Source organism: Leopardus geoffroyi, chromosome A2 (assembly GCF_018350155.1).
Source record: "Leopardus geoffroyi isolate Oge1 chromosome A2, O.geoffroyi_Oge1_pat1.0, whole genome shotgun sequence".
NCBI classification, from domain to species: domain Eukaryota; kingdom Metazoa; phylum Chordata; class Mammalia; order Carnivora; family Felidae; genus Leopardus; species Leopardus geoffroyi.
Window position 1 is genome coordinate 161,941,114 of NC_059331.1, and position 24,846 is coordinate 161,965,959.

Here is a 24,846-nt window from a genome sequence, read left to right on the forward strand (position 1 = left end):
AGCCATTAATTCTGATTTTAGCGGTTTTGGATCATTTCCTCTAGGTGTTAATCAGTTCTGGCCATATGGTGAGGGTGAGGTAATTCATTATTACTTTGCAATGAATGCCCTTAATTACATTTTCAGTAGTAATATTAGTCCTTCTGTTTATTTGAGTTTCTAGGCGCTGCAGGCAACGTGATCCGAATTCCATGGAGGATGAGCCCCAGCTGACTTTCTGTAAACTCGCATTAGGATTCTAATCTGAGAAGACAGGAGCAGGTGGGGGTAACAGGGCCCACGAGCTTGCCCATTATCCCACCCAACCCGCCCCTCTTTCACCTCCAGTTCGCTGCAGGCATTTTGTACTTAGCCGTGACCTCACTCGCAGGCATGCCAATCTGGTTGGTGGTCCGGAGAGGGGCGCCGTCCTGTTTCTGAATCTCCCAGCTGCCCCTGGGCCGAGGGGTGACTCGATTTCAATTATTGGTGGGGGATTGTCGCCCTCCTTGGCAGCCTCTGGGAAAGGTCATTACTTTCCCAAGAGGCTAGTGGGAGCTCACAAGCCTCAGCCTTGAAAAGTGGCCCTGGGGATCTCCAGGTCCTGAATGGGAATGGGAAGAGCTCTTGCCCGACGGGGACAGGCAACGGAGGGACCTCCGCCCGGGGGGCCAGGGCAGCTGCCATTTGGGTCTCTGGCCGTGGTGAGCCAGGTGGCTGTCACACTGCCGCAGAAGACGTAAGGTAAGTTTATGATTCTAAGATGGACCGACTGCTGTTGTAGCCGGAATCAAGCAGTGACTCCATTCGTCTGTTCACCGGGCTGACGGTGTGTGGCTGTCAGCCGTGTGTCTGGGCACCGGGCTGAGGGACGTTGAGGACAACAGCGACCCGTTCGCTTGCCCTCAAGAGCCTGGGGATCTCCTCTGGGAAAATGGTTCTCACGAAGCCGCCCACTAGGTAGTCTTTTGCTTAACCCCTGAGTCATGGTGACTTGAAATTTTCCAGCATAAAGACTGTGTATTTGGACCCACTAAGGTAGAAGGAGTAGTGCTGTGCCACGTCCTTCTCTGGCCAGGAACCAGGGCTCGACTCCCAGACGAGATCCTGCCCGGGACGGAAGTCAGTAGCAAGCCTCCGTCTCGGTCGCCCTTGGGCGCGGGGCCAAGGGCCTTCCATACACAGGCCTTGTGCCTCTTCCGGATTTCCTTCCTAGTCCCTCTCTGTAAAGACCCAGACTTGGACCCATTGCTTACCTTTATTTTTTTTATTATTTTTTTAAGTTTCTGTATTTATTTTGAAAGAGAGAGAGAGAGGCAGGGAGGGGCAGTAAGAGAGAGAGAGAGACAGAATCCCAAGTAGGTTCTGCACGATCCGCGCAGAGCCCAATGTGGGGCTCGAACTCCTGAACTGTGAGATCGTGACCTGAGCAGAAATCAAGAGTCTGGATGCTTAATGGACTGAGCCACCCAGTTGCCCCTGACCCAGTGCTTACCTTTGACCCCTCTCACTTCATCTCTCAGCCTTTGCCATGCCTGACTCCCCACGCCTCTCCCTGCTGCCAAGCATGCATTTTTGGAGCCAGTATGAGCCGTCTCCGGATCTGTCTTGATCCCACGTGTCCAGTTCAACGGACAGGCTTTGTCATCTAGCTTCCTGCCATTTTCCAGATATTGGCCCTTTCCAGTCACCCACGCTCTGTGGCATATCACCCCAAACCGACACATGCCACAGGCTCAGAGTATCTTCTGGGCCAGTCATTAGAGGGCAGAATAGCTTAAGACCTTCCCTTGAAAACAGCTGCATGAACTAAAGGGTCAGCAAGAGAGAGAGAGAGAGAGATCTGCCCACCAATAAGGGCTCAGCTGAGGGCAGCCATAATTGGTCTGCTCCCAGTGTCAAGGAAAGCCCATCAAAAGAGCAAAGAAAAGAAGAAAACACCTTCTAGGCCAGGGGTATTTTGACGTGAACCAATGAAATTCGTCTTCGAACTATGAATACGAATGATAATTAAATGACATGTGTGTTAAGAAAAAAAAAAAAGATGAAGAAAGGGGTGCCTGGCTGGCTAGGTCAGAGGAGCAGGAGACTTGATCTCAGGGTCATGGGTTTGAGCCCCACTTTGGGTATAGACATAAATGAATATTTTAAAAACTAAGATAAATTTAAAAAATGTAAAAAGATGAGAAAAGATGATCGCTGCCCGATCCCATCTTTTGAAAGAGGCCTACAAGTGGGTGGGTGGTGTATATGGGGTAGATCTGATTGAAATCTAATTAAATCACTGGAATATACATCACAATCTCAACAGTAGTTTGTCTCTGTATGCGACTGTGGCTTCTTTAAGACTTTCCCAAAATTCAGATTATTCTCAATTTTTAAAGATTTTTTTTTTTTTTTTTTTTTAGCATTTGTTCATTTTTTGAGAGGCACAGAGAGACAGCATGAGCGGGGAAAGGACAGAGAGAGAGGGAGACACAGAATCCGAAGCAGGTTCCAGGCTCCGAGCTGTCAGCACAGAGCCTGACGCGGGGCTCGAACTCAGGAACCGCGAGCTCGTGACCTGAGCCGAAGTCGGACACTTAACCAACTGAGCCCCTTTTTATTCTGAATTTTTAAAGTGAAAGAATATAAATACAATCGACCCTTGAGCAACACGGATTTGAACGGTGCACGTCCACTCAGATGCAGGTTTTTTTTCAGTAAATACACTGCAGTACAGTAAATGTATTTTCTCTGCCTTACCATTTTCTTAATATTTTCTTTTCTCTAGCTTATTTTACTGTAAGAATATAATACATATACAAAATAATATGTTAGTTGACTGTTTATATTATGGGTAAGGCTTTGGCTGACAGTTTTGAGAGTGTCAAATGTTACATGCAGATTTTTAACTGCACAAGACATCAATGCCTCAGCCCCCGTGTTGTTCAAGCATCAGCTGTGTATATTTAGATGTGTGTGTGTGTTTATGTGTGTGTGTGTGTTACACGCATAATAAGATTTTTTAAATTACCTTTTATTTAAAATGTTAATTAGGGGCACCTGGGTGGCTCAGTGGGTTAAGCGTCTGACTTTGGCTCAGGTCATGGTCTCGGAGTTTGTGAGTTCAAGCCCCGCGTCGGGCTCTATGCTGACAGCTCAGAGCTGGAGTCTTCTTCGTTCGGATTCTGTGTCTCCCTCTCTCTCTGCCCCTCCCCCATTTGTGCTCTGTCTCTCTCTCTCTCTCTCTCTCTCTCTCAAAAATAAATAAACATTAAACATTTTTTTTTGAAAAAAATAAACATTAAAAAAGTATAAAATGTTAATTAACTTATTTTTTTATTTTTTAACGTTTATTTATTTTTTGAGAGACAGGATGACATCTATGCAAATGTCACTCCCATCTCTGTGCCACGACAGAGAGGAGAAAGGTCACTCCCCACTCCAGACACTGCCTGGCCCTGGGACTCATCAGGGGCTCCAGCAGGAGAGGCTGGGCAAGTCCCGGCCACATAACAATCACTAGTCAGGTTTCCGGGGTTGTTTTCTGAACATTCATCAAGTCACTTTTGGTTGGATGCTTGTTTGCTTGCTTGCTTGCTACTTTTTGTCAGTATTTTTGACTTCTTTACCTTCTTTTAGCCTTAAAGCTGTTTAGATTCAGTATTACAAAAGGAGACTTTGCCTTAACCAGGTCGTGGCCATCCAAATTTTACCTTTTCACAATTTAGCGAAAATACTGGCAAGAATTAGCAATCATGAAATTACAATGGGACGTGTGCAACTTAACATTTTTTTTTTTCCCAAATAGATTTTGTGTTCACATGAAACATTCCAGAGTTATAATCTCTATTCTGTGGTTGAGGCATTTGGGTTTGAAAAAAGAATGAACTTCTGCACAGGAATGTGGATTTTTAAAATACCTTTTTCATGAACAAACTTTGTTTTTAGAGCAGTTTTGGGTTCACAGCAAAATAGAACAGAAAGCACAGAGAGTTCCCATACACGCAGCCCCCCCACCGTCAACATCCACGCACACAGCCCCCCACCGTCAACATCCCCCACCAGAGTGGGACATTTGTTACAGTCTGAGAACCCACACTGACACATCATTATCACCCAAAGTCCCCAGCCTACACTAGGATTCACACCTGACGTTGTACATTCTCTGGCTTGGACAAATGTGTGATGACACGTAACCAGCCTTAAAATAGCACACAGAATTGTTTCACTGCCCTAAAAGCCCTGTGTTCTGCCTGTCGCCCTCACCCCTGGCCACGATTGCTCTTTTTCACGGCCTCCATAGTTTTGCCTTTTCCAGAACGTCCTAGAGTTGAAATCATACAATACGTAGGCTTTTCATTTTGACTTGTTTCACTTAGTTACCCGCGTTTACTTTTCCTCCGTGTGTTTTCATGGCTGGATAGCTCGCCGCTGTTCGGTACTGAGTCGTATTCCATTGTCTGAGATACCACGGTAATTTATCCGTTCACTTCCCGAGGGACACGTTGGTTGCTTCCAAGTTGTGGCAGTTGTGAATAAAGCTGCTGTAAAGATCTGTGTGCAGGTTTTGGTGTGGACGTAGGTTTTCAGCTGACTTGGATAAGTACCAAGTAAGTGCTGGATTGTATGCGTGAAAATAAAATATCTGTTTTACAGAAAGTGCTAAGCCGAAATTAAAATTGAAATACTTCCTAAATGTATTTTTAAATGTTTCAGACAGAAAGACCCGAAATAACAAAACAAGAATCTTGATCCCCACTACCCAGCATACTTGACTGGTGATTCCTAATCTCCCTCCCCCACGAAGCAACTGTTCTCTTGGATTTCTTGTTGACCCTTCCCTTGGAATTCTTACACTTTGACTACTCATACACGTATCCCTAAACGACACGCAATGTTTTCTGCATGTTTTCAACTCTCTAAAGTGGTATTACAGAGACATGTAATCTTTTCCCAGCCTGTCTTCCTCCCCTACCAGTACAAGGCCTATAAAACTCATCCATATTGAGAAGTGCAATTCTGAGTCATTGACTTTCATCGCTGTGTTGTGTTCCATCCTGTAAACATACCACCATCTGGTTTTCCATTCTCTTGTTGTTGAACGTTTAGGTTGCTCCCAGATTCTTGCTATTATAAACAATGCTGTTGGTAAACATTCTGGGACGTGACTTTTGGGGCACGTTGGCAAGACTTTCTCTGGGGCAGCGCTCCTCAAAGCACGGTCCAAGAACTGTTTGTCTCTGGTACATCAATGTCTTGCTTCCTTCATCGAGGAAGTCTTGCTGTGAAACACATTTAAGCTACACTAAATAGTTTGCTTCGTGATAAAGTTGATGTACTAAAGCTCTTTTTTTCTTCCTGCAGAACTGGCTCTCTGAATACCACTGCATATATCTAGGAATATATCTATCTATCTGGGCATATATCTAGGAATATGGTCTACTCTGTAGAATAGACCTGAATGGTCTACTCTGTAATCGCGGCAAACTGTTCCCCAGAGCTTAATACCTACCAGCAAAGTATGAATTCTCATAAATCTGAAAGGCTAAAATAGGTCTACCTCAAACATTTGCCCCAGGGCCTGGGGCAAAAACGCCATTGGAAACCCACATACCGTATGTCCAAATATTTATAAATTATGTTAACAGATTATTAAGTAGGTCCTATCACCCAACCTTGACAATTATGCCTTCATAGCAACCTAGGTCCAATGCAAGTTTAGAATTCTTGAAGTCCTTAAATTTCAGTCTGTAGTGTGGGTGGTTAGGGAGAGCTGGCCCCTGACCTGCAGCCAACCTTCCCCTCTCCCCATCCCCTGCGCCATCTTGAACCTCAAAGGGCCTCCTATGCTTGTGTATGGACATTCCCTCTCCAGTCCCACAAACAGCCATCCCTGGGTCACCTTGAGAGAACAGGGCTGTGTGCAGGAAAGAGCCCACTCTAGCCCTGGAAGTAAACTCAGACAGAGCTTGGACAAGAACTCCGCAGCCCTCCTCCTTGGTCTAGCAGGAGGGGACAGGCTCCAGTGGACACATCCTCTGGTCTCTGGATACCCCCTGGCCATCTGGGGAGAGGCAGAGCCAGAAGAGGGGCACAGTTGGGCCCTCCAAAGCAGGGTCAGTGTAGGGGCCCCTCTTGCCAGGATATGAGGACAATATTGGGAATTTGTTTCTTTCGAAAAGGTTTTTAAATGTTCCGCGTTCTGTTGTTTATAGTACTCATTAGGAAAAATCTGATACTCTTGCCTTCCTTTTAATTCTTTGTCTCTTTTCATCTTTTGTGTTTTCTTGATCAATCTTGCCCGTGTTCTATCTTCTTAATTTTTTCAAAGGACCACGTTTCGTTAATTGCCCTCGTGTTGCTGTTTCCTCCACTGCATTGACCTCCAAAATCCTAAAAAGATCGCTTTGTAGGCTCATTTTGTTTAAATTTCCATGTTGCCTGGTAAACTGATTTTGAGCTAAGAATTTTCCTCTAAATTCTGCTTTGGCGATTTCCCACAAACTTTGACAAATAGTGTTTTCACTGTAGCCTAATTCTACATATTCCTTATTTTTATGATTTCCAAGTCCTTCTCAACCCCATGTCTCTTTCGTAACGTGTTGTTTTCCAAGTAAGTGGGCCTCTTTAAGCCATCCGTGGGTTATTCCTTTTTAATTTTACTGCAATGTGGTTAGAAAACATCCTGTTGGATATTGATCCTTTGAAATGTATTATGGCTTTATTTAGAGCTTATCATGTGACTTAGATTCCTAGAAAAAGTTAGCGTCCTCAAGAAGGACTTGGAAGGGAGAGGCACATTTTGAACAGTGAAAAAAGAATACCAGCAATGGAAGTTAAAGGTCCAGCAGAAACAAAGGAGTCCTATAATCAAAGATACACTGACCTTCCCCAGCACCAAAATGTAGGAGTCATTTCTTTTTTTTTTTTTTTTATTTCTTTAAAGATGTCGGCTCTTTTTTTTTTTTTTTTTTAATGTTTATTTATTTTTGGGAGAGAGAGCATGAACGGGGGAGGGGCAGAGAAAGAGGGAGAGGGAGAATCTGAAGCAGGCTCCGTGCTGTCAGCGCAAAGCCCAATATGGTGCTTGAACCCGTGAACCGTGAGATCATTACCTGAGCCCAAGTTGGATGCTCAACCAGCTGAGCCACTTAGGCGCCCCAGGAGTCACTTATTAAAGAACCCACACTTTGCTGTACCAACAGCAAGACTTCCCGGACTAAGGAACCTGGAAAGCTACTCGACCCTTCACTCACGCCTTGGACACGTGCACTACTGCTGATCGAGAAAGTGCCAAGACACTCCCATGCACAGAAACAGGCCGACCAACTCCATGCCAAGCTACCATGAGAAGAACACAGTGAGAGTCCAAATTTACCCATAGAACATTTTTTTAAACAGAGGAAACAAAAACATTGTAACACGTTTCAACATGACTTACATATAACTAAAGGAGCAGCAGGAACTCTGACAGAACGCGCGGTGAAAAAGAAACTCTGGACAGAGAGAGACAAAAAGGATGAGTGAAACAGTTGAACTCAGAGAAAAAGTAAAGAAAGAGCACCTCATAAAACGGGACCAACTTTCAAGGTGTTCAAAGGGAAAAACAGTGAAATGAAAGTATCCAAAAGAAGGAGTGACACAGACCTCATCTGGCTATGCCAGAGTGCACGTACAAGTTGGGGGGGGGGGGCGGGGAGGAGAGAGAGGGAGGGAATGAGTGGGGGAGGGGCCGAGAGGGGGAGAGAGAGAGAGAGAGAGAGAGAGAGAGAGAGAGAGAGAATCCCAAGCAGGCTTCGCACTGAGCTGAAATCTAGAGTTGGAAGTTCAACCGACTGAGCCCCCCGGGGGCCCTTGAGAGATGAGTTCCATGAAACTGTAGAACTTCAGAAAGAGATCAGACCCTTCCTGCTTGATTTAATTTTTGTAACATTTATTTATTTTTGAGAGAGACAGAGCGCAAGTCGGGGAGGGGCAAAGAGAGACCTGCTTGAGTTTCGGCAGTAAAAATGCTCATTGTCTGACTGGCTGGGACACCACAGCCTTGGGATAAATATAACCTAGACAAATCTGCTGCTTCTAGTTTTTGGACCACTCATTATTTTGACCAGACTTTAAAAAAAAAGAAAAAAAGAAAAAAAAAACAACAACCACTCCTGCAGGATATTGCCACTTAAGCAACCACCAATAAATGTACTGTTTGTCCGTGGCCGTGTAAAAGTGACTCAGGTTTGAAGAGGTTTCTTTCATTGTGCCCTGGTGAGCCTTGAACTTCCGGTCCTCTTCCTATATTCTTCCCTGCTCTGAATCCATTGTTTCTCTCCCTTTTTTCATGGCTCCAAGCCCCTTCATACTACCCCTCTCCTAAAAATTATTAATGAGTTCTCTCAATTCTTCAGCCACAGGTGCCCCCAATGAAATGCCCTTCAGTTCTTGCTTCTGCTTCCAATGGGTTCTCTCCCATCCCCTCAAACTCCAGTGAAAGGTTTTTATCCATTCCTACTTAATGAGATAGGTGGAGCAAAATGAGATCTTTCTCCCCAGAAATCCAGGGGCTTGGAAATTATGAATAAGGTAACCACCAGGACACGTGTCAATACCTAGCCCTCTCCCCTTGCCTACAGAAGGCCTCCAATAATCAGTGTGGACCGAAATGGACACAAGAGCAGGTTTGACTTCCCGTGGAGATCGCAAAGAAAGGCAAAATAAATCTCACCGTGAAGCTGGCCTGTCCCTTTACGACATAAATGGCTCTGTTTCCTGCCTCTGACGCACATCCAGTCCTGCTAAGGGTGCTGCGTAGAAGGTTCCTTAGGTAAATATGGCTTTGCTTTGGCAAATGCTGTTGTTGATCTGCCCCAGCTCGGAGCTTAAGGGCTTAACGCTCCTTCTTACCTTGAACGAGCAAAGGGTTTTTTTTGTATGGAAAGAAAAGAAAACATCTTTAAAATTTTGGAGACACTAGGAAAAAAAAAAAAAAAAAGGTCCAATGTAAGGGGCAAGGGGCAAGAGGCAGTGCATAAACAGGACCCTAGAATGAACGGAGAGCAAACCCTCAGCCCCCAGAGACTAACTGCCATAGATGATCTCCGATGTTCAAGCTTGACAGGGTCTCTCTGGTATAAATTATTCTTACAATTCTGGGCCCGGGGCGAGTGTAAACATTCAGAGGGCTCTTCAGTAACCTTTGGGCTTCTGTAACAGAAGAAGTCAATGTGTGTGCCTGCTTTCAGACACGGAGTAACAGCAAACCCCACTCAAAGATCCTTCCAAACAAGGAAATACATTCATCCCCAGGAGGAGAAGTTCAGAGATAAAGACGGGCTTCATTCAGGTCGCCCTCAGTGATGTTAGCAAGGGTCCAGTTCTTCTCAAATCCCTGCTTTGCAGTCCACGCTGACCTCTCCATCGTCGAGCTGGTTCTTCTCCTCCTACCCATAAAGTGGCCGCCAGGAATAACTGGGGCTTCTCTCTAAAGAGGGAGGCAGGACTCCCTTGGACATCACAAGCGACCCCTCTTCAAGGTTCTGTGGCCAGAACTTGGTCCCCTGTCCATTCTTAAACCAGTTCCTAGAGAGGGGAAATGCATTTCCCTTCAATTATTCTAGTCCGGGGCAAGTTTCCCCCCACCCCCACCCCCCTGTTTGTCTGTGTGGGGGATGGAGGAGGCTTTGAGCAAAATCAGGGCTCTGTTAGAGGAAGAAGGGAGTAATGCCAATTAGGCCACCCACAGAGTCCCCCGCCTGTGGGGACAGAGTCTCCACTGAGTAGGGGCATAAAAATGGCTACGTTAAAAATGGAAAGATAAGGAGGACCCTTCCGACCAGCAGGTCCCGAGAAGCCGAGATAAGTCCTCATCCTCAATCCATACGTTCATCAAGTATCAGCCGAGGTGCTGTCTGGAATCAGGGCTCTCTGTCCGCAGAGGCAGGAAGGTGAAGGAAAATGGTTCTGCCTCAAGAGTCTGTTAAACAATGAGATAGCATTGCCAAATCGCTCTGTCGTAAACTAATATAACATTATATGGCAATTTAATTCAATTCAATTCAAAAAAAAAAACCATAAAGAAGAAGGTGGCGTCTGTGTTGAGGTTTGGGAGAGCAAATTTCACACACAAAGGTATGGGGGACGCGCGTTCCTGGGCACAGGGAGAGAAGGGGGGCAGTTAAAAGACACGATGGAGGAATCACCTTTTTTTTTTCCCTCTTTTGTTCTTCCTTTTTTATTTTCGAGAAAGGGAGACTGCTCGCGCATGCGCACACGTGAGCAGGAGAAGGGCACAGAGAGAGGGAGACAGAATCTGAAGCGGGCTCCACGCCTGACATGAGGCTTGATCTCAGGGTCATGATGTTCAACCGGCTGAGCCACCCAGGCGCCCCCAAACTCCGTTAGACCCGTCAACAGACACTCCGTCCGAATGTGTCCTGGACGAAAGCTCTTGCCAAGTTGTAATATGGTTGGTGGGGGCCGGGGGGGGACCCCAGAGGGTGCTGAAATCTAGGACTCTGGGAAATCATTAATGGCAGCTTTCGCTGGGCTCAGGACAGAGTAGGAGCTGCCTGTGAAGGTGCAGGATATAGCTTTCGAGGCTGCAGGTGGATCAGGAAAGGGTTTGTGGAGACCTGCTTCCTGACGCTCTAGGGAATCGACTGGACACAGGCTCTCGAGTCCATCGGACAGAAGTAGACTTTGGAGGCATCCAAGGCCCAGGGGCCCCAGCGGGAGGCCCAGAGGGTGATGATGCCAGGCCTGGGGAGGGACAGCCAGGCCACATAGCTCCTGCCACGACGTCCCCTCCCACCGGCACCCCCTCACCTGGCTGGCAGGGCAGGTCCCTGCTGGTTCTACCCACAACTGAGTGATTCTCTTTTCAAGCTGGACATGTGCCCCGTTCAACGTCAAGAAACCTAATGAGTTTACTCCTACGAGTCGATGTGTTTCCGAGATGAGAAGGGGCACAGCAATTCAGTGTGTTCCAAGAAATGAGCTGTCAAGACTATGCTGAGACACAAATGGAAATAGTTCTTTGTGCGATCGGCTTATGGGTAAGACGCTTCACGATCATTATTTTGCATTTTGAGTTAATCTCGTTACGCTCTATTTTCCACAAACTACTTTTAGACCATACACTGATGCATGGCAGGCTGGGTTTTGGGCTCCCGTTCCGCACCTGCCGACATTCAGATTGCCGTTGCCAGGGCGACCCGTGACCTTCCTGCTACCTCCTCCTTCCTCCCACTTGTATTTACTTTTTAATTTTTTTTTTCAATGTTTATTTATTTTTGGGACAGAGAGAGACAGAGCATGAACAGGGGAGGGTCAGAGAGAGAGGGAGACACAGAATCGGAAACAGGCTCCAGGCTCTGAGCCATCAACCCAGAGCCTGACGCGGGGCTCGAACTCACGGACCGCGAGATCGTGACCTGGCTGAAGTCGGACGCTTAACCGACTGCGCCACCCAGGCGCCCCTACTTGTATTTACTTTTTAAAAAAATTAATTTATTTTTTGCTGCAGTGGTAATCTTGTAACATAGAATCAACTTTTTTTTTTTTTTTTTTGGAGAGAAAGAGAGAGCATGAGCTGGGGATAGAGGCAGAGAGAGAGAGAGAGAGAGAGAGAATGAGAATGAATCCCAAGCTGGGATTGGAGCCTTCATGCCGGGCATGGAGCCAGACACAGGACTCGATCTCACGACCCTGAGATCGTGACCTGAGCAGAAATCAAGAGTCAGGCGCTTAACTGCCAGAGCCACCCAGGTGTCCCCATATCCAAGCACTCCGGTCATCCCCGGAAGGAGACCCCAGGCCTATTAAGTGGTTGCTCCCCTTTCTTGTCTCCACCTGCCCTCGACCACCGTCAGTCCGTGTTCTGCCTCTGCGGATTCACTATCCTGTATAGTAAATGTAAATAGAATCATACCGTATGGGATCTTTTGGGACTGTCTCCTCTCAGCACGTTCTCAAGGTTCGTCCGTGTTGTAGGCTATGTGTGTGTGCCTCATTCCTTTCCATGGCTGTGTAATATTCCGTTCCATGGCTAGTCTTCATTTTGTTTCTCATTCCTCTGTCAATGGACATTTGGGTTGTTTTACCTTTTGGCTCTGGGGAATAGTGCAGCTATGAACAAGTTTGCACAAATGTTGGGCCCCGGATCTCGGTCTTCTGGGTAGGCACCTTGCAGTGGAATTGTTGGGTCTTACAGCAACTCTATGTATTTACTTAATTTTTAAGTTTTTGAATCCTTATTTGCTTTTTTTCAGTGAAGAAGTAATAATACGTACGTTAAGAGTGCAAATAGAACATTGGGGCACCTGGGTGGTTTAGTCGGTTGGGCGTCCAACTTCGGCTCAGACCGTGATCTCACTAGTCTGTGGGTTCGAGCCCCTTGTCGGGCTCTGTGCTGACAGCTCGGAGCCCGGAGCCTGCTTCAGATTCTGTGTCTCCCTCTTTCTCTGCCCCTCCTCCGCTCACGCCGTCTCTGTCTCTCAAAAATAAACAAATGTTTAAAAAAAAAATTTTTTTTAAAGGAATTCAAGTAAAACAAAAAGGAAATATAGGAAAAGGTAGGCTCTGTCCCACTGTGACCCCCAGCCTCTCAGAATAATTTCTGGCTCCCAGGGTTAACAGCTTCCTGTGTATCCATCCATGCAGGTTCTTTCTTTCTTTCTTTCTTTCTTTCTTTCTTTCTTTCTTTCTTTCTTTCTTTCTTTCTTTTTTTTTAATGTTTATTTATTTATTTTAAATGTTTATTTATTTTTGAGAGAGACAGAGCGCAAGCTGGGGAGGGGCAGAGAGAGAGAGAGGGAGACACAGAATCCGAAGCAGACTCCGGGCTGTCAGCACAGAGCCCGATTTGGGGCTCGAACCCGCAAACCGCGAGATTATGACCTGAGCCGAAGTTGGCTGCTTAACCGACTGAGCCACCCAGGCGACCCCATCCATGCAGCTTCTACGTGCCTACGAATTCTATCCCCTTCCCTGTTTTACATAAACAGGAGCAACAATGTTCCCTCACTGCACAATCCACTCTCCTTTTAGGGACAGTTTCATCCATGGGGGGGGTTCTGCAGCTGAAACCGGTGGACCCCCAAACATGGGGATGCCGTGTTGCCGGTCCTGGGTCTCTTCTCTCAGCCTTTCCTTCATGTGTTTCTTTTTCTTCTTTTTTTTTTTTTTAATGTTTATTTATTTATTTTTGAGAGAGAGAGCGAAAGAGAGCACAAGTAGGGGAGAGGCAGAGAGAGAGAGGGAGAGAGAGGCAAAGAATGTGAAGCAGGCCCCAGGCTCTGCACTATCAGCACAGAACCCGAAGAGGGGCCGGATCGTGACGTGACGCTTAACCGACTGAGCCACGCAGGCGCCCCTCGGTCACCTCTTTCCCAGCCAATGCTGAATGACGCTTGCTCGGCCTGTCCGCACAGCCCTGCCCCGAGCGTCAGCCGGGTGGCCCTCCACTCTGCCCTCTGGGCGTGTGGCAGCAGGCTCAAGACTGCGTAATTATGCCGTGGAATGTGAGCACCCAAGACGCACTATACTCATTTAGAAGTCACTCGACACGCAGCGTTTGTTTGACCTACTTTTTGAAGAGCCACCAAGTAAAGGCGAGGGGCGGTGGGCTGTTCGAAGAGCTGCCTTTCCCAGGGAATCTCAAAGAGTTGATCAAAACATCCATCAGCTTGTGAACTCCTTGAGGGCGGGACTCCCTTCCCCTCGCGTCTGTGAACGCCACCTCCCCGCCCCCCCGCCCAGGATACCTTGAAACAGAGCAGGTGATCAGCACCCTCCCCCCCCCCCCCACGATACCTTGAAACGGAGCAGGTGATCAGCACGTGTCTGTTGCACGGCCCAAAGGAGCTTTACTTGGAATACAAACAACCTCTTGAGGATGCATTTAGATTGAAGATCCGGAGGTCAGGCAGTAAGGGTCCGCATAGCCTGATATTAACGAACAGGAGAACAGCTCAGGTTCTGAATGCGGAGTAGTAGAGCCAAGCTCCCAGGTTGAATGTCAGGACACCTTCACTCACAAAAGCGCTGGGAGTCAGATGTTCCGATGGGACATGAATTGGGTGGGAGGATCAGGCAGGCCAGAGCCTCTTGTTAATCTACAGCTTTGAAACGGAATGAATTTCCTCCCTCCTGATAACCGGTCCCATACCTTTACTTTCCTCTTTGGTTAAGGCTGTCAACATCCTCATGATGTGAAGAACCAGGAACCTTGGAGATATTCTAGAGCCTTGTGCTCTCGCCCGTATCCAGTTGGTCACCAAGTCGCTCCCGTTGAGTCTCCGCGAGGTCCTTGAGCTGGCAACTGCCCCAGCCTTGGGTTGTGATAATACCATTTTTTCTTTTCTTTAGGCTGTGGACACGTTTCTGGGAATGTCTCTGGCTGTCTCTGGTTTTGCTGTATTCTAGCTTAGCCCGCCCTAAAACTCTGATAAATCTAACCCCCACCCCCAAACTTAAAGTATTCCACAGCTTTCTTCATGGCAGGATGGTTGCATGGCGTCTTTTACGTAACGGCTGACAGAGACAGCTGTTACCAGTAACAGGTGAATTACAGCTGTGAATTCAGTAACAGGTGAATTCCAGTGCGATTCAAGTATAAACTCTAGGGTCCCATCGCTGGGGACACACCTGGCCGACGACGGTCAGGGAAACATGTCTGTCCTGGCCCTGTGGAACCTTTCTGTCCCTTACAGCCTGGTTCCTCATCAGTTACTGTGCACACACCTGTGTTCACTCACCACTCCGATTTCTGTGGGTGCAAATGCATTTCGATCGGCGTAGAGCTTTAGGATTTTCCATAAAAAGATTTCATGGAAATCTTTCATCCTGAAGATGTGGGGTGATGTGGACAATAATAATTTTAGGGCAAACCTGCTGCTTCATTGCCCAACAGTATTTGCAATTTTTAGGTAAAGGTGGATGATATGAATGCTCAAGTTGCTAGATTTTTTTTTTTTTTCTTGAGTTGGGAGTTCCCCAGAGATACTCTAGGTGGAGGCTCTGATTTTCTGGAGCTATTTGTGCTGAGTGATTTCCCCAAGGTCACATAACTACTGAGGCCCCTGGCTTGTCTTTCTACAGCACCAGGCTAGCTCAGGAATGTTATTTGCATAAACAAGTTTCGCTATATGAGCTCAGTTACCGAACTCCTCTTTTGTTAAAGTCGCCATAAGTTCACGCAGTAACAGCAGTTACCATGAATACAAAGAAGAGGAGCAGGATGTTAATGAGATGCTGTGGGAGGTCGTTAAAAGGTGTTTTTCTTTTATCCTAACAGAAGACACTCTGGCAAAAAAAAGCTTGTGATCAGTTCTGTTTCATGCTGGATCTTTGAAGAATTAGGAAATACCAGGCGTGCTAGAAAGAAGCAAGCCCTCCAAGTCTTAATTTGGGGGAAGTTTCAGAGGATCCCTGAGATTTTCTTAAGCTCATAAGTTCCCACACCCTTCAGAATTTATGTTTAGGGATGAGTCATCTGCTCTCCTCCCAGGCTTCCAAGGGTTACTCAGAAGAGGGGAGGTAATTGGAGGACAGAGTAGAGGATATTCACAGAAATGTGCGACCATCATCCGGTTAATTTTAGAACTTTTCATCACCCCAAAAAGAAAGCCTGTATCTATTAGCAGTTACTCCCTATTTACCCCCAAGACTCCCAAGGTAATCACTAATCCACTTTCCATCTCTATGGATTAGGTTGTTCTGGACATTTCATATGAATGGAATCATACGATATGTGGTCTTTTGTGACTGAATCCTTTTGCTTATCCTGTCTTCAAGGTTCGTCTGTGTTGACATGTGTATTACACAGCACATTCTGTGTATCCATTCGTTAGTTGTGGACATCTGGGTTGTTTCTACTTTCTGGCTATTATGAATAATGCCCCTACGAACATTTGTGTACCGGTGTTTGTGTGAACACATATTTTCATTTGTCTTGGATGTACACCCAGAAGGGGAATTGCTGGGTCCTATGGTAACTCTATGGTTACCATTTTGAGGAAGTGGCAAAGTGCCTGGCACCTTTCTGCATTCCACCGGCAGTGCATGAGGGTTCCAGTTTCTCCACATCCTCCCCAACGCTTGTTATCTTTTTATTATCACCATCTTAGTGGGTATGAAGTGGTAATCTCATGGCGGCTTTGATGTGCATATCCCAAAGGCTAATGATGTCGAGTATATTTTCACGTACTTACGAGCCATTTGTATATCTCTTTTGGAGAAATGTCTGTTCATATCCTTTCCCATTGTTTCCGGTCCCGTGGGTTGTCTTTTCACTTTCTTGATGATACTCTTTGCAGCAGTTTTGATGAAGTCTAATTTTTATCTATTTTTTCTTTTGTCTCTGGTGCAATTCCAACATTTTGAAAGATATATCTAGTTCCTCGGGGAAGAGGAACTTATAGGTCTGCTGGGAACTTAATTATTATTATTATTATTATTATTACTTTTTAAGATTTTATTTTTAAGTAATCTCTACATCCAACACGGGGCTCCAACTTACAACCCCGAGATCAAGAGTCACATGCTCTGCCGTGAGCCAACCAGGCGCCCTGGGAAATGTATTATGGATGTGACCCTTTGGAGATGAGGAAACAAGACACTTAGAACCAAGATATACGAAAACAGTGGACAAAGGAGATTAAAAAAAAAAATCAGTGGCCAACTTCAGTTGACTATGAAGTTCTCTCTGTTATTCACCATCCTGGCGGGAAGCAGATGGGCTACTCCAAAGAGGTGACTCTGGGGAGTTTAAGGAAAGGACTTTTATATGAAGGTGTTGACAGTGTGGAGGGAAACCGACAAATGATGACAAAGCATCCACAGCTGGTCCTGCTGGGAAGCTGCTAACTCAACTCGGTGAACAGGGAGAACTGTCGCTGGAAACGAGTTGTAGGGAAGGGCTGCGCGCGGGAAGCCGTGACTTTTAGTAAAGGAATGTGGCCACTGCCAGCCTACGGGGTGACAAGGAGGGGACTGGAGGCATAATGCCTCCAAGTCTGTTTCCTTCCGCTCTGTGGTCTCCAGCGCATTCCTTCTTTTAGTTGAACCCAACTAAGGGTCAGAAGCAAGGGGACCTGGTTGACGCAGTTCATAAAAGCCAGCCACTGGGGCCACCGAACCCGATGGAGAACCATGGGAGATGGAGACAGGGTTTGAAGGAGAAGAGCCAGTGTAGTCACTAGCATGGCGAGGTGGACATTTTGCTCCCTTCCGTCGGGGGGAGGGGAGCAAGCTACAATAAGAAAGGAAGAAAGGGGCGCCTGGGTGGCCCAGTCGGTTAAAGCGTCCGACTCTTGATTTGGGCTCAGGTCATGATCTCAGGGTCGTGAGATTGAGCCTGAGCGTGGATATGCTGAGGATGAAGCCTGCTTCACTTTCTCTCTCTTCCTCTCCCTCTGCCCCTCCCCCGCTCATGCTCTCTCTCTAAAAAAATAAAACAAAATAATAACAATACTAATAAAATCTTTTTTAACATAAAGGAGTTTGTCATATTCTTCTTGAAACTCTTCTGTAAGTGTGAAATTTTTCAAGATAAAAATACAATGAATGAATACTCCAAGAATCTGCCCCAATCCTTTTCTAAACCGAGCCAGTTTGGGGCATTGTGGCCCCTGATGAAGGCCCCCGCCACGTCTCAAGGAGATGGAGACGTTCCTTGGAGCTATCACCGGCACTCGGGGCTCAACCAAACCCGCTTAGCCCCAGACCCTCCCTGTCCAGAAACAGACCCCTCATGCTGCCAGGGAAGAGCGAGACACCCCTGGATGGGGTGGGTGAGCATCTGCCCCACGGGCTGCCCTCTCCCCCCCAGCTCCGCGGCTGCCTGCTGGCTCCCCGGAGTCCCCCACTGCCACCAAAGCCCTCCAACTGGCTTCTCCTCTAGTAGAAAGTGTCAGCTGAAGCTTCCTGGTTGGAGTAACTGAGCGTCGATCTAGCTTTCCGTCTGGAGCTGCCCCGTCTCTTTGTCCGCGTTCACACGTCTGTCGTCCAGGCTGCGGTCCGGTCTACTAGCGGCTGGCTCACCTGACTGCTGACTTCTAGCCCGGCCTCCTCTGAACTTGCCTTGCGGCTCCTGGAGATTCCCTGACTCCCCACTGCTCTCCGCCTTTGACCTACCAACCCCTGAGTGCCCTGGGGTTTTCTGCCTGCCTGATTCCACTCCCTTGAACCACCTATATATTAACGTTAAATTAATGTTTAAAAAAATCAACAACTCAATAAAAGGAATTGACAAAATATAGGAATGGAGAGTTTACAAAAGACAAAATGCAGATTGCTTTCAGACACATACAAGATGTTCATGGGGTGCCTGGATGGCTCAGTCGGTTAAATGTCCAACTTTGGCTCAGGTCATGATCTCACGAACCAAGATCTCACGTTTCGTGAGATCAAGTGCCACATCAGGCTCTGTGCTGACGACTCGGAGCCTGGAGCCTGCTTCAGATTCTGTGTCTCCTTCTCTCTCTGCCCCTCCCCTACTCACACTCGTGTGTGCTCACTCGCTCTCTCTCTCTCTCTCAAACATGAATAAATGCTTCAAAAAAAAGACATAAAAGATGTTCAGCCTCACTCATAAAATACATATGCCAGTTAAAACTACATTGAGGGGTGCCTGACTGGCTCAGTCAGAGAATGCTTCTCTTGACCTCAGGGTTATAGGTTCGAGCCCCACGTTGGGTGTAGAGATTACTTAAAATCTTAAAAACAAAAAAACAAAACAAAACAAAAAAAACCCTACATTGAAACATCACTCTTACCGATCAGTTTGGCAAAAATCAGAGTTTGTTAACACACGCTGTTGCCAAGGCCATCAGCAAACAGACCTTCTCGTGCATTGCTGGTACAACAATAAACTGGTAAAACCCCTTGGGAGGGTAATTTGGTGGTCTCTATAAAAATTATAAGTGCATGTACATTTTGTTTCAGTAGTTCTACTTCTAGGAACTTTTCTTTAAAGATTTTATTTTTAAGTAGTCTCTACACCCAACGTGGGACTCAAACTCACAACCCCGAGGTCAAGAGTCACGTGCTCCACCCACTGAACCAGCCAGGCGCCCCCCCTTCTAGGAACTTATTTTATGAATAGTCTCACCTTTAAAAAAAAAAAAGTGAATGTTCTGACCTTAGTGTGAAGTGATGAGGAATCAGTTTATTCCAAAATTGTTTGTCTAGAATAATCAGAATACATCCAATGTTTAATAAAAGTGAAAAGATAAAAAATTTTGAAGACTTTTTTAACTTCATTGCGGCAGGAACATTTAACAAGATCTACCCTCTTAACAAATTTTTAAGCGAATAATATATTGCTGCTGACTACAGGAAGACTCTATTTTTAAAATAATAAGCGAGGGGCGCCTGGGTGGCTCAGTCGGCTAAGCAACCGACTCTTGATTCCGGCTCAGGTCATGATCCCAGGGTCGTGGGTCAAGCCCCACTTTGGGCTCCGCATGGAGCGTGGAACCTGCTTAGGATTCTGTCTCTCTCTTCCTCTGCCCATCTCCCCCACTCATGCTTCCACTCCCTAAAAAATAATACAAAATTAAAAATAAATTAGCCAGTGAAATAAATTCTGAGACTCAAGAAAAAGGTTTAGAGAGTTACACCTCGAAATGTCGTGATTGTGCCATTCTGGCCCTACATCTGGGTCTGCAGATTTTCAAAATGCATTCCTCACAGAAGGAATTTCCCACAGGGTTGGTTATCAGCACTGAAAAGCCTACATCTCCAAAAAGCTGCGTCCCTTGACAAGCAAGCCCGCTCCTGTGGTGACCCACATCTCTCTGGTTTTTACTACTGTGTGGACAGCGTGGTATAGCCCTGAAAGCGCAGCCACACGGGAGAGAAATCAGCCAGTGAAAAAGACGACCAAACCTCCCTCTCCGAAGGGATTCCTTTTGCTTCTCGTAAAACGTGATGGAGAAATTTTAAATAAAAACCACAGAAAATGAAACATTCGCAGCGGGTGTGCTGCTACAGATGAGGGTTTGGGGCGAATATCACAACTGGCCGTGGCTACAACGAAAAACCTTTTAAAGGCTCTCTGGAGGGGCGCCTGGGTGGCGCAGTCGGCTAAGCGTCCGACTTCAGCCAGGTCACGATCTCGCGGTCCGGGAGTTCGAGCCCCGCGTCGGGCTCTGGGCTGATGGCTCAGAGCCTGGAGCCTGTTTCCGATTCTGTGTCTCCCTCTCTCTCTGCCCCTCCCCCGTTCATGCTCTGTCTCTCTCTGTCCCAAAAATAAATAAACGTTGAAAAAAAAAAATAAATAAAATAAAGGCTCTCTGGAAAAGCCGGTCATCTCAATCTTTCCAGCGACAGAGAAGAGACAACACCCTTTTAACAGTCTTCACCTCCCTAAGCTGTTTTGTTTTGTTTTGTTTTTTAAATTCAGGATGCAATTAATTTGAAAGCTTGAGCTAAACGTAAATTGAGTGGATTGGTGTGGAAAGGTAAATCGATACACCTCAGATTAAAGATAACTAAAAGAAACGGAGTGACCTATATATTCAGCACATTTTGATAATGGTTACGTGTCTCTTTGGCTCAGTGCTAGAGAAAGAAGTGGCTGGAAGTTGGCAAAGTAACCACAGGGATGCTGTAAAACTGCCTGTCTGAAATCTGTTCCTTTTTGTGGTTATTTGGGCCAGGAGAGCCGGTGCCATCAGGATGCTGGATGCACGGCCTGTCACACGCTGATCACATGCACTCCGCCCGGCCAGCCTTCTTCTCCTGGTCCGGATCCCATGACATAAGGGCGACCAGCTGATTTGGTGTGACAGTTCCCATAATTTCTCACCTGGAGACTGAAAACAAAAACAAAAACAAAACCCGGGCACTTGCAAAGAGCCACTTTTAAAGAGTTATAAGCAAGCACGAAGAGGCTTTCCTGTCTCGTTAGCAGATCTCATTCTGCAAAATACATCCTCTGGAGGCTTCTTGTTTAAGGAACAACTGGGCTAAGCCCCATGTTAATAAAAAGCTACCAACTAGCTTTCACGGTTTCAAAGTGGCCATTTTCCAATTGTCCAAAGCCAGAGTTGCTGTAACTTCTGAACATATTCTTCTAAAGTATCTGTGAAAATATTATGGAATAATATGGAATGAAGTTCCGCTCAGCACCAGTTCAACACGCTCGGCCTAAATTTTTTCCAAACTGTAAAGTTTTCCCTCCTTTAGGCAGGAAGTTAGAAAAGAAATGAAAACTACAGCAGTTTTACTTTAATTACTGACAGGCAACCAGGGTCCCCCACCCCCTCCTTACTTCTGGAATATTCCATTCCGTATTGGCAAAACACATATTTCATAACAAAAGCAGAAACGGAAGAAAAGGATCGTGAAAACAACGCCGATGCTAACTTCCAAGGCTCCCTTCTACAACACTATGTACCTGTTTGTTCCCTCCCATAATGCAAGCTCTATTTCCGGTAAACCACACTGAGCCTCATCTCTCTCCTCATAGAAGGGCAGGGTTCTTTCCAGCTGTTGGTGTCAGGCAGGAGAAACAAGGCCAGAGGCAGGTTGAGCTGAGGTCAGGTGCTTGGAGACGCCAAAGAGTAGAAAAGCAGAATTGGGGATGGGTGGAGGTCAGAACGTGAGTCAATCGCCAGAGACACCAAGTTCAAACTAGGACAAGCCAAGACCAGCATCTTGGGGGCAAATCTAAGAACAAATCAGGCAGGGATGGACGAATAGGCAAGCTGAAAGACACTAAAGAAACATGTGAAATAGGTGTGGCTAGATCGGCACAGCCATTCACTCTGCTCAGTGTCTGGTCGGACTTCCTCTGCAAACCAGCTTCTCCTGGACTTAAAGGAGCCGTGCTCTGAAAAGAGTAGAGAGGAGAGCAGAAGCGATGAATGTAAGGCGGAGACGTTGTTATGCACAAACATGCACCACCACAACCCCCAAAGGAAGAGCTGTGAGAACCCCACAAGCTAAAGATTGGCATCACTTGTTAGAACAATAAATTACACGTAAGGAAGCGGTAGCTACCCTTGAAATACAAAGAGGTTAATACTCATCCCATGATTCACTCGTTAAAATACTGGGTGAGTACCTACAGCTGGACACTGTGCTGAAAGCCGAGGATAAAAAAAGTCAAACCAAATAGAGTCTGTGCTCCCACGGAAGTCACCGAGAAGGAAACAGATGAGTAAATAAGCAATTTCAGGACAGTTGGTGAATACATTGCCCGGGGGAGGTTGTGGGGCGTGAGATCAGATAGAAGGATAATGGTCCGTTTCCAGAGGAGATGAAATCTAAGCTGAGGACCAGGGGAGTGATGCAGGAGAACCTCTCTCCTGACTTGTGCCCTGTGTGTGATTCCTCTACAGAGCCACGGAGAACGGGGAGGACTCAGAAGAAGGCAAAAGAATGGAAGCCCCAAAGACGAGACCCATCTGCCAGGAGTGAAGATAGTAGCCCGGTGTCATCTTGAGTACATTCAAATGTGTAATTCTCAAAGTGCCAAAAGGCATATACGGGGAGCATATGTCAGAGTTTCACTTAGCTCACTCCTGAGGGAACCAACAGAATGATTCCAAGGCAGACACAAGAAATGGATGTATATACAGTCCACTAAAGAAAAAAAGACCAGGGCACCTGGGTGGCTTAGTCCGTTAAGCACCCGAGTCTTGATTTCGGCTCAGGTCATGATCTCACAGTTTGTCAGATCGAACGGCACTTGGAGTTCTGCGTTGACAGTGAGGAGTCTGCTTGGGATTCTCTCTCTCTCTCTCTCTCTCTCTCTCTCTCTCCCCCCCCCTCACTCCCTGTCTTTCAAAATAAATGAATTAACTTTAAAAAAGAAAACAGTAGAATAAAAGTGTTGAATTAGAGGGGTACCTGGGTAGCTCACTTGGTTGAGCACCCAACTTCGGCTTAGGTCATGGGCTCACGGTTCACAGATTCAAGCCCCGCGTCTGGCTCTTAGCTGACAGTTCAGAGCCTGGAGCCTGCTTCAGACTCTGTGTCTCCCTCTCTCTCTGCCCATCCCCCACTTGTGCGTGCGCGCACACGTGCACGCTCTCTCTCTCAAAAATAAACAAATAAATAAACATTAAAAATTCAAGTGTTGAATTAGATACAAAATTCATTAATATCGATGTCAATTCGTCAGTATCACAGGGCAATAAACTATCATCTCCATGGTTAATTTCAATAGCGACGAGAAATCATTTGCATTGTTCTTGCAGAAAACTGATTCTTTATCTTACTCATTTCTTACATATTAACTTCTAACTTGTGTTGCAAAATGTCTGGGCCCTATTCTTTAGTAAATAGTAAGTTAAATAAAGTTACATTTGCTGAGAGTCAAATGATCCTTAGGCTTACTAAGTGATGTCCTAGCATAACAATAAAAAACTCAAGGGCGCCTGGGTGGCTCAGTCTGTTAAGCGTCCGACTTCAGCTCAGGTCACGATCTCGTGGTCTGTGAGTTCGAGCCCCGTGTCGGGCTCTGGGCTGATGGCTCAGAGCCTGGAGCCTGCTTCCGATTCTGTGTCTCCCTCTATCTCTGTCCCTCCCCCGTTCATGCTCTGTCTCTCTCTGTCTCAAAAATAAATAAACGTTAAAAAAAAAAAAAAAAAAAACTCACACCACCAAGTTTTGGATAACCTTTTAAATAGTAACCCTCTGTAATGTATCAAATATGAAGACATCCCATGAGGAGACTTGTGACCATCCTCAGTCTGCACAAGTGCTAGAAGTTAAAGTTACAGAAAAAAAAAAAAAAAACTTTTTTTCTACCTGATTCTAAAGCATACAGATAACCATCTACATTGCAAGTGCTGTTTTTACACTGGTTTTTCTCATTTAATCACCTCGCCCATCCTGTGTAGTAGGTTTTACTGTTTATAATTTTTGTAGTGGAGGAAAGAAAGGGGCCAGAAATTAAATAACTTTCCCCAAGTATAAATTAGTAAAGTTGTTTGGGAGGGCAGTTGTACAGAGTCAATCCAAATCTGAAATATACATATCCTTTGACTCAGTTAATTCTCTGTTAGAGTCTATTCTAAAGAAAGGTTTGCTGCTTAGTACAGAATGTTTATATTGGCAAAGGAGAAAGAAGGGAGGGAAGGAAGGAAGGATGGAAGGAAAGGAGGGAGGAAAGAAGAGAGGGAGGAATGAAGGGAAGAAGGACAGTCTATGAGTCATCAAAAGGGAAGTTGTTAAATAAATTAGGGTATATCCATATTATGACATACTAAGCAATCTTAAAAATAAATGAGGTAGACCCATACTGACCTTCAGCAAAAGGAGCAATTTACAGAATAATGTATTATGTAAAATACAATTGCTCATTAAAAGGCTGTAAAGGTCACATATCAGCTGTCAATGGTGATTGCCTCAGGCAAGGGGAGCAGGCTTGGGGAAGTAAAGGAAGATGAAAGTGGTAAGAGGAGAATTTTCTATTTTCTGTATTTCTACATTCCTGGAACCATTTATAATGGAAATTGATTACTTACACAATTTTTTTTTTATTTAAATTTTTTTTTTCAACGTTTATTTATTTTTGGGACAGAGAGAGACAGAGCATGAACGGGGGAGGGGCAGAGAGAGAGGGAGACACAGAATCGGAAACAGGCTCCAGGCTCTGAGCCTTCAGCCCAGAGCCCGACGCGGGGCTCGAACTCCCGGACCGCGAGATCGTGACCTGGCTGAAGTCGGACGCTTAACCGACTGCGCCACCCAGGCGCCCCCACAATTTTTTAATAATAACAAATGGTACTGGTTCAGGAAGGATAACTTGCCGGAGATTACCCAACTAATAAAAGGGATTCAAGTTACAACTCAAACTCAGGTCTGGCCAACTTAAAAGCTGTGGGCTTTGCAAATTATTATTCACCTCACTGATCACCCATGATTGCATTTACA

General features: G+C 46.0%; 1 long non-coding RNA gene across 1 annotated transcript; it reads right to left on the reverse strand.

Moving 5' to 3' along the window:
• Positions 1–20,575: 20,575 nt before the first annotated feature.
• LOC123607058 lies at positions 20,576–21,823 on the reverse strand. Its single transcript, XR_006716627.1, has 2 exons — positions 21,359–21,823; positions 20,576–20,774 (listed from the first exon to the last, which is right to left on the reverse strand). It is a non-coding gene; the product is annotated as an uncharacterized LOC123607058 (long non-coding RNA).
• Positions 21,824–24,846: the final 3,023 nt, after the last annotated feature.